Genomic DNA, 10,084 nt, shown 5'->3' on the forward strand with positions numbered 1-10,084 from the left:
CAATTATAGGAAAGACCAGTGCAGTACCTTAATATCCGGCGTTCGAATGTCTCACATTTGGACATGGTTCGGGTGGAGCAAGTGATTCACGTGGGCGCTCCATAGCAGATAATGGGTCTGATCAGGGTCTTGTAGAGAGTCAGTTTGGCCTTGGTGCTGAGTCCTACCTTCTTTCGAAGAAGGAAGTAGATCCTACTGAATGCACCGCGTGCCTTACCGATAGCGAGCTCAAGATGTGGCTTGAACTTAAGGAGTTCGTGAAGTTTAGCTCCTAAGTACTTAATGCTCTGGGAATTGCTCACTATAGTGTTTCCGATCTTCATTTTCAAGCGTTTAGCTTTTCTATGGATTCCTCTAGAACCTAGGTATCTAGCTTTCCTCCGGAAGGTGCAGAATTGAGTTTTGGCCTCATTAATCTTAATGCCCCATGCCAGGTAATATTTGCCAAGGTCTTTCAAATATCTCTCGACCGCTTTGGCTGCCCTGTTGGGGTGGAGGCTTGAAGCGAAGATGAGAGTATCATCGGCATATTGAATGAGTTCGGTGGCGGTCTCAGGAGTTGGGACGTCAGCCGTGAAGATATTATAAAAGGTGGGTCCAGAAATGGATCCTTGCGGTACTCCCGATGTTACCGACAAGAGATCGGAGAATTCATTCCCCACACTGACGTAGAAATACCCATCTTCGAAGAAGCTTAGTGCAATTCTAATGATCGGAATTGGGAACTCAAGATCTATCAGTTTGTAGATTAGTCCGTTTACCCATACGGAGTCAAAGGCCTTTTCCAAGTCTAATGCACATGCTACGGTCGGTTTATTATTGACGTTAAGTCTTGCTACGACGGTGTCGTGAAGGTAGCTAAGTACATGTTGAGTTCCGTGCTTGCTGCGGAACCCGAACTGATGGTTCGGTATAATCTCTTTGAGGTTGCAATATTGGACTACCCCGATTGTCCATGCTCTCTCAAAGAGTTTGCCTAATTTGGATAATAATGAAACGGATCTAAAGTTTTTAGGCTCAGTAGAGCCGCCTTTTTTCCGGATCGCAATTATTTTAGCTACTTTCCAGGTGGTGGGAAAGTAGCCATTATTTATGCAGTTATTAAATACTGCCAGCAAAAATTTGATGGAGACTCGGGGAAGTTGCCTCATTACGTAATTAGGAATTTCGTCAGGTCCGGCTGATTTTTTACCGTTTAGGTTTGAGGTCAAGGCGGTGAGTTGTGATAAACTCAGGAATTGTTGCGAATCCGTTGGTTTTACCGAGGAGTTCGTTTGGGAGAATGTGACTAATCTATTTGAATGCCTAGAGACAAAGTCGGCGATAGTTGTTTCAACCATCGACACTATTGCCGGGTTACTTTGAGGCGGAGGGGGTATTGAGCTGAGACTCAAATGATTCCGCAAGGACTTGCGCCTTTCTGGCGTTTCCACAGATTGGTTCCTTGTTCCTGGTAAGAACGAAATTACGGGACTTATTTTTCCCCATTAGCCTATTTATATGTTGAAACATATCTGGCCCGGGCTTAATATCTGCGAGATTACGGGTTAATTCTTTATTGCGGAATTACGCCACCATTTCCCGGATAATTGTACTCAGCCAATTAATCCGGGAGAGCAATGCTTTGTATTCAGCATTAACTTTATTTCCATTTTTATGGAAGTTGCGCTTGAGGTTCCTGCGCCAAATCTGTCTGACCTTCATATGTAGCATGATGTCATGCGGGAGTTTGTTGTATACAAACTCATCGACTTTGATCAGCCTGGTATTTCTGCGTGTAGCAGTATTGATGGCGTCCGTGGCCAAAATGATTGCTTCGTCGATTTCTTTGTCCGACAGATTGCGATCTGTAGCGAATTTCTTCAAGATCAGCCTTGGTGCTAAATCTGACTTGAATTTGTTCCAATCAGTGTGGGCAAATGACCTGATGGTTACCTTAACTCGCTTCTGCAGTTGTGAAGTTGAGGCCATTTTGAGTTCAACTGCAAAATGGTCGGACATGCCTGGCAAGGTTTTACAGGAAGTTACTGTGAAAACTTTGCTTGGTTTTCAGCTTTGATAATTCTGACGAACTATATATTTCTAAATTCATGTTTCCTAATTTACAGTACATGGGAGAAAATATTACGTAGTAAGCAATGATAATGTGGGTAAGTTTTACAGTATTTTACACATATCACGACAGTTGTTAAGCTTTGCAGTTGCAATATTACTCGTATGATTTATGCAGCCGTTGCAATCAGTCATAAAAATTACTGTGTGTGAGCTAACACATAAGACAGCATTTGTTTTTATATTTTTTTTATTCACGAAGGCCAGAGTGCTTACGCTCTGGTAGTACTCGAGGAACTGCTGATCTCCTTGGAACTGTGATGATTTTAGAGCTTTTGTTCGACACCTTTGCTCCCCTTTTCTCTGTGGACATTGTTGGTTTGTTATCGTTCTTATGTTTTTTTTTAGTCAAACGTTATAATACTTATGGTCTTATACTACTTATAAATTACTTACAATACTTATAATAATAATAATTTTATCTTATCCTACACTACCATCTTGACTAACAATATTACATTATCCTATAATACTAATTACCTTATAATATATATTCTTACAATACTAGTGCCCTTAAGCTAGGATAGGTTTCATTTTTTTGATTTGTTGTTTTTAAAATATTTAGGGTTTTGTTCTTGTGGGAATCAATTTTTTTGAACAATTTCAGGGCTTTATCTTTAATATACTTATCTATAGGTTCTAATCTTAGATCGCTATGTATGTTTAGATTTCTTATATAATGCGGGACATTAAAAATTTTTCTTACAGCTATATTCTGACATATTTGCAGTTGTTTTTTATATGTCTTACACGTTTGGTAAAAAACACTGCTCCCGTATAGCAGAGATGAGCGAATTAATTGCTTATAAATTAAAAGTCTATTCTTAATGTTTAGTTTCTTAGATCTAATTAAAGGGTAAAGGGAATTCAACGTACCTGTCCATGCATCGCGTTTCGACTTGATGTGTTTTTAAGGTTTTGTGTAAAACGAAATTGGTGGACAGATGGGAACTATGGAATCTCACGCATACAGCGAGTGGCATAAATTTAGGTGGAGTTTAAAGGGGGGCTCCCCATACATGCAAAAGAGGGATTCAAAAATTTTTTTCACCGGATATAGCTGTGTAGGATATCAAATGAAAGGTCTCGATTTGTACTTTCCGAAACTGACATTAGTTTTGGCATAAATTGCAAAGTGCGTGAGTAAGGAGTCGAAATGTACGCACTTGAAGTGAGACACGACTCATTTTCGGAAACTACCCAACCTAAAAATCTAAAAAAAATCAGGGTGGTGCGCCTAGATGAAATCTAGGCCTCAAAATATGTCCCATTCCGATATCTGCTCAAATAAACTTACTAATAGTATATTACTACTTTTTAGAAATTTACTGGAAAACTCCCCTTAAATTCATCCTAGGACTTCCGAATTTTGTACCAGCATAGGGGACAATATTTCGTATATATGTGCTAAATCTCATGGAAATCAGGCAATTAACGCCAAAGTTATAGCAGTTCAAACTTAGCAATTTCGCGCGAGTTTACTGCTTCCAAAGCCATGCAAATCAGATGCTGACGTCATAATTACCCGGAAAAATTGACATTCGCGTGGAATATTAAAGTCACATTTATGAAGAATCCATTTATCTGCAGCCCTTTTTAAGGTTTTGTGTAAAACACTTATGTGAAATCTAATCTTCGAGAGACGTCCCATTCCGGTATCTGCTCAAAAAATTTACTAATAGTATATTATCAACTTTTAGAAATAGACTAAAAAACTCCCCTTAAGTTCATCCTAAGTGTACTAAATTTTGCACCGACATAGAGGACAGCCTCGTGCATACACATGCCGGGTTTCATGAAAATCCAACTATTAGTGGGGAAGTTATAGCAGTTCAAACTTATCAATTTCGTGCTAATTAACAGCATCCTAAGCCATACAAATAAGATGCTGATGTCATAATTAACGAGAATAATTGAAATTCCAGTGAAATATTAAAATTCCATTCAAGAAGAATCTAATTCTCCCTAGCCCTTTTTTATATTTGATGTTGGTTAAATTGTTTTCATTCGCTAATAATATTAAACTGAGAGCGTGAAGCGTATGAGGTTGACCATTATCAACACAGGGCTTTCCATCAAATGATTAATTTAACTCGCTTTCTAGAAAATAGAGGGCAATGGAATTTTTAGCTATATTACACGGAGCTGTCGTGCACTCGTCGCTTCTCACGTCTTTTTCTTCAGCCTTCAGTTCACAAGCGGGGTCGGTTCGTGATGATCGGTTTCGTCATTTTATTTTATCAAATGCCTGATCAGGATGTAATCGCGAGACCTTTAAATCCCCATGCAGCGTATCAAGCCACCATTGTTTTGGCCGGCCTTTTGGTTGCTTACCATTGCTTTCGATGTTCTGATCAATACTGGTTGTTGAATTCTCGTTAGCGTGAATTACGTGACCACACCATCGAAAACGCCTCTCTTGCAGTTTTTCCACGATCGATGCAAACCCATATCGATCGCGGGTATTCTCATTTCAGACGTAATCAAAACGTGTCACGCCACCAGTGCAATGCAACATCTTCGTCCCCATTACCACAAAACGCCGTTCATTGTCCTTTATAGTCGGCCAACACTCAGAATTATAGAGAGTGGCAGACGGACGACATTGCAGTAAATTTTAGATTTGGGACATGCGCTGATATGTCGATCACAAAGAACACCATTAATGCGTGAAACAATTTCATTACCCAGTTCTCCATTGGCTGATAGCGTTGACTCGAGATATTTAAATCGCTGAGTTCTGGCAATGGCAGTAACCTGCCCTTCGAGATACTTAAATCGCTCAGTTCTGGCAATGGCAGTAACCTGCCCAGAACTGAACGATTTCAATATCTCGGGTCAATGCTATAAGCCAATGGGGAACTACGTTATGCTCCTCACATAGGGAAACACAAAACCTTTTATACCTGAAGCGTCAAGCTTCCGGTTTCCCGACTTGTTTCCAATTTAGTCTGCTGTCAGTCAGTCCTAAATATTTCGCTGTTGGTTTCCAATCGATGGGCTGATTGTCGATTTTGATTTTTCCCGGTTTCTGTTTTCTCTTTCTTGTGATGAAAATTGCCTGGGTCTTCTCCGGGTTTATTTTGATCTTCCACTTTTTGAAGTGTTCCAACATTGTGTTGGTTGCCTTCTGAAGATTGCTTGTGATGAGGCGTGCCTGTTTCGATGTGTGGAAGAGGCATGTGTCGTCCGCGAATAAGGAGATCCCTGTGAAGCGGTTGGATTGTCTTGGAATGTCCGTCGTGAATACTGTGTATAACAGCGGAGAAAGCGGCGATCCTTGGGGTGCTCCTGCCTTTATTCTTTTTTCCGTTGATTGGTGCCCCTCCAATGCCACCCTATAACTTCGATCTGCAATAAAGGATTGGATTAGTCTTATCAATGAATCAGATATTTTAAATTTCTTTAGTTTGGCTACGAGCCCTGCGTACCAGACTTTATCGAAAGCTTTCGATATATCGAACATTATTAGTCCGGTCGATTTCCGCTTGTTTAATCCACTGCGAATGTGCTGGACTACTCTGGCCAGTTGAAGCTCGCATGAATGCTCTCGTTGGAATCCGTATTGTTCCTCTGGGATGATGTTGAGCTCGTTGAGTTGATCCAGCAGTCTGCTCCGTATTATCCTTTCTGCAATTTTTCCAATTGTTGGAAGTAGGCTGATGGGTCTCCAGTTCTGTGAGAAGGTTGGGTTCTTTCCCGGTTTCGGCAGAAGGATGATGATGGATTTTTTCCATGCTTTTGGATATGTTCTGAGACGGAGTACTGCATTTATTACTGCGGTGACTGATTCGGCGATGTTATTCGGTGCGTTCTTGATGCACTCGTTTGTAAGCATATCCCATCCTGGGGCTTTTTCGCTGCTTAGTCCATGGATGATGGTTTGGACTTCCACCTGGTCTGTTTGCAGTTCCCAGTCTTCTCTTCGTGTTGAGTCATCTTGTGTCTCTGTTTCTGACTCGTACTCTTTTTCAGATTCATCGTCCGATGCGGCGTTCTCCCTGAACTGGAGTTCGAGTGAGTCCGCGAACGCTTCGGCCTTTCCCTCTTTATAGAATTAAAGGCCATTGGGACCATGAATTGTAGGCATTTGCCTTCTCGAGCCTCTTTTAACATATTTGCTGAGCCACCAGAAGTTGTTGTTTCCCGGCTCTAAGTTTTGGAGGAAGTATTCCCACTGTTCGTTCCTGAATCGGTCAATGTCATCTATGATGACGTTAGTGAGCCGATTCGCTTCTCTTTTCAGATTGGGATCTCCTGTCATTCTTCCTCTTTTTCTGATGCGATTTCTCTCCCTTATTGTTTCTTTTATATTTCTTGGGAGCCGGTAGTATTGTTGGTCGTTTACTTCTGTCTCCGTTGAGCTCTCATGCTTGGCTAAAGTTAGTTGGGCGGTTAGGTTTTGAATTTCTATCTCTACCTGTTCCGATGTTTCTAGTTTTGAGGTTGTGGTGTATTGTCTTAGAATGTGGCGGTATGTGTCCCAGTTGGTGCTTTTTATCATTTTCGGCGGATTTTCAATATATATGTTGTATATTGAAAATAGCACCGGTTTGTGGTCCGACGAGAGGTCGTCCAACACGTTGATTGTGATGTGGTTGTTGTAATTCTTTGTAAGAGCCACATCGATTATGGTGTCGGTCGTGCTGCGTCCATAATGCGTTGGTTCCTCTGGTGCGTGAATATTTGCTCCGTTTCCGTTTAGGAAAGTGAGCAGTTCTCTCCCCGCTTTGGTGTTTCGGGTTGCTCCCCAGTCTCGATGACGCGCGTTCAGATCCCCAGCGAGAAAAGCCGGTTTGTCCTCGTTGAGTAGCAGCTGAAGGTCCTCTGAAAAATTATCTGCTGATGGTGGACGGTAGGCTGATATAATTTTTATATCAGCTGGTCCTGTCCTTGCCTCGATGACTGTAGCTTCCATTCCAGTGATGAGTGGTGTTTCCAGGCGGTGATGCTCGATGCTTCTCTTAATGAGGACTGCGGTTCCTCCTCCACGGCCAGTAAGTCGATCGTTTCTATATATTTCGTAGTTGGGTACTTTAAGTGGGTCTGTTGGTTTGAGGAACGTTTCCTGGATGAGTAGTATGTCTACTTCTGCCTCGTAAAGGAATTCTTTCAATTCTCCCATTTTTCCTTTTACGGAATTTGCGTTCCATGAGATAGTGTTAAGCTTAATGCGTACCATGGTGGTTCTTAGTTGGGTTGCCTAGAGGGATCTGCGAGTTAAACAGGTTTTGAATCATTTCCATCATGTTTTGGATCTGTGCTTGCATGCTGCTCAGCACTTGATCCATTTGTACGGGCTTCGGGTTCGCTGTGGAAGAGGAAGTTTTTAGTGCTGTTGGGGTTTTTCCTGTCGGTTTGTTGATTGGTTGTGTTACCTGCGATACCTGTGAAGAAGGGTTAGATTTCGCCATCTGGGCGAAGGTTTTCTTGATATTTTTCGGATTTTTTGGACATCCGCCGTAGCTGGCTGGATGATCCCCCTTGCAGTTGGTGCAGGTTGCCTTCTGCTCCTGCTTCCTCTCGCATTTTGAAAAGTGATGCGATCCCTCGCATTTAACGCAACGTGCGTCGGCGAAACAGTTGTTCGCAGAGTGTCCAAACTGCTGACAGTTATGGCACTGCGATTGGGAAGTCCTCGGTTTTTGGGACTCGATTTTCACGATCAGGTGGCAGATCGATTTGACATTGCATATGCCGGTTTCGTTTTTCGGCATTAACACTTTTAATAGTCTGGAGGGCCCGTTCTTCATTTTTATGAAGAAACACTCTATAGGATGGAAGCCCTGATCCTCAAGGTCTTCCTTCACATTTTCGGGCGCTATTCCCTCGAGCACCCGGATTATAATGTTGATGTTCTTCTCTTCTGGGAGAAGATATGTGTGCAATTGAATTCCACTTTCTCTAAAAAATTTCGTGATCTTCCAGTAGTCGCTCGGCTGCTCTGGAGTTATTCTCACTCTCCCTCGCGTGAAGGATAATAATTTTCCTTTTTCTCAACTCTTTCTCAATGACTGGCCATTTTGATGGCTGCCTTAAAGTCACGGGTACCGTACCCTTTTCGGCTTCTTTAGCCTTAGGACTTTCCTGTCCTGAAGGCTTTGACTTTTCCGGTGACTACACTACTGCTTTTTTAAAAATGGGCGGAAGAGTTGGTACTGGTTTCGGTGGCGGCAGAGGTGGAAAGTCCACATCTTCCTCCTCCTCGGTGGAGGTGTTGTCCGTGTTGTCGGTGGACATCTCCTCTTCCGATGAGAAGTTACTTTCAGAGTCCGACAGTTGTGGACTCTCGATACGCAAACGCTTGCCATTTCCTTTCTTCTCCCGGTTTTGCAGGTCTATGGACTCCTGCAAGCTCTTGACGAGGGCTGTCAGACCCTCGTTCTGCTTCCGCTGCTCCTCTATCTCAATTTTTGCAGCGGCTAGCTGCTTGTTGATTTCTTCCAGACTGCGTTGCAGACTGGCGATTAGTCTTTCTTGGGTTTGGTCCGATAGTAATCGGACCTCTGGGGCTTTCTGGGCCCTCGTCTCCATTACGATTTCTGCTGAAAAAACTCTTCAAAAACAAAACTATTTTCTATTAACAAGGCACTTAACACTATCCACGCTTATCACTAAAAGGTACCTAAAAGATATCCACTCCTGTAAAAAGAAAATAAATTTATGATTAAAAATTCTCAAAAACTTTTACCACTCTGCTGCTGTCCAAAGACGTCTGCTGCGTTCGGCTGAACTCTCAAGAATGCTGATCTCCGTTTCTACACCTCCTTAAATACTACGTCTTACTTACTAATGAATCGATAGGGAAATATACAACACATATTTCCTTATGACCCATGGTTCTTATCGTATATCTTATCTTTAACACAGGGAAACTATACAAAACATGTTTCCCTATGACCTGCGATCTTTATTACTATATGGGTTAAGACTTTTATTACCCATGGTGATAATGTTGCAGGAAGGTCGGGGATTTGTTTACCCAATGTGATATTATTCCAGGAAGGACTACAGATATTGTTATCTATTGAATTGTTTGATGGTGGTCGCAGATGGTTGGCATCTGCTTCGCCGACTATGACTTGTGTATTGAAAATGATGGAAAGTGGAAAGTAAGTTAGGCTGGATAGGAAAACCAACAAAAATACAAACATCTTTATGGTTTATAGGCGATATATACTTTCCATTTCCCTTCTGGTTGCTTTTATTTTCAAGTGCATCATTGTTTTTTTCCTTCTCCAATCCGTGAAGCATTGTCATTTACTTTTAGTGGATCTCATTGGACATATCCTTGTCAAACTTTCTGACTGTCCATCTTACGGCTCTATCGCTGGGTTAATTTATTCTTGTACGTTATCGACCTTCAAACATTCTCGCCCAACCTGGACTCGAACCCGTGGTAACCAGACCGAAAGCCTGGCGCTCAAGCATCTTCGCCATTGCATCGTTACATTTCTCCATTTTGAAGATTATTATATTTTCCTCCACTGTTGGAATATGGACAACAGTTGCACCATCTGTTCATCGACTTTAAAGCCGCCTATGATAGCATAGCCAGGGTAAAACTGTACACGGCCATGGGAGAATTCGGTATCCCAACGAAATTAATAAGACTGACTAGGCTGACCCTGACCAATGTGCAAGGCCAGATAAAAGCAGCAGGATCACTCTCAAGACCATTCGACATCAACAACGGTCTACGACAAGGGGATCCCCTATCATGCGTCCTCTTTAACCTGGCCCTCGAGAAAGTGATCCGTGATGCTGAGGTAAATGCAAGAGGTACGATCCTCTTCAAGTCCACCCAACTATTGGCCTATGCTGACGATATCGACATCATGGGAGGAACCACCCGAGACGTACAAACTGCCTTCATCCAGATCAAGCAGGCGGCATGAGTTCTTGGGCTGCACATCAATGAAGGCAAGACAAAATATATGGTGGCAACGTCAGCACCGAAGACGAATCAACC

This window comes from Hermetia illucens, chromosome 6, assembly GCF_905115235.1.
Source record: "Hermetia illucens chromosome 6, iHerIll2.2.curated.20191125, whole genome shotgun sequence".
Lineage (NCBI taxonomy): Eukaryota > Metazoa > Arthropoda > Insecta > Diptera > Stratiomyidae > Hermetia > Hermetia illucens.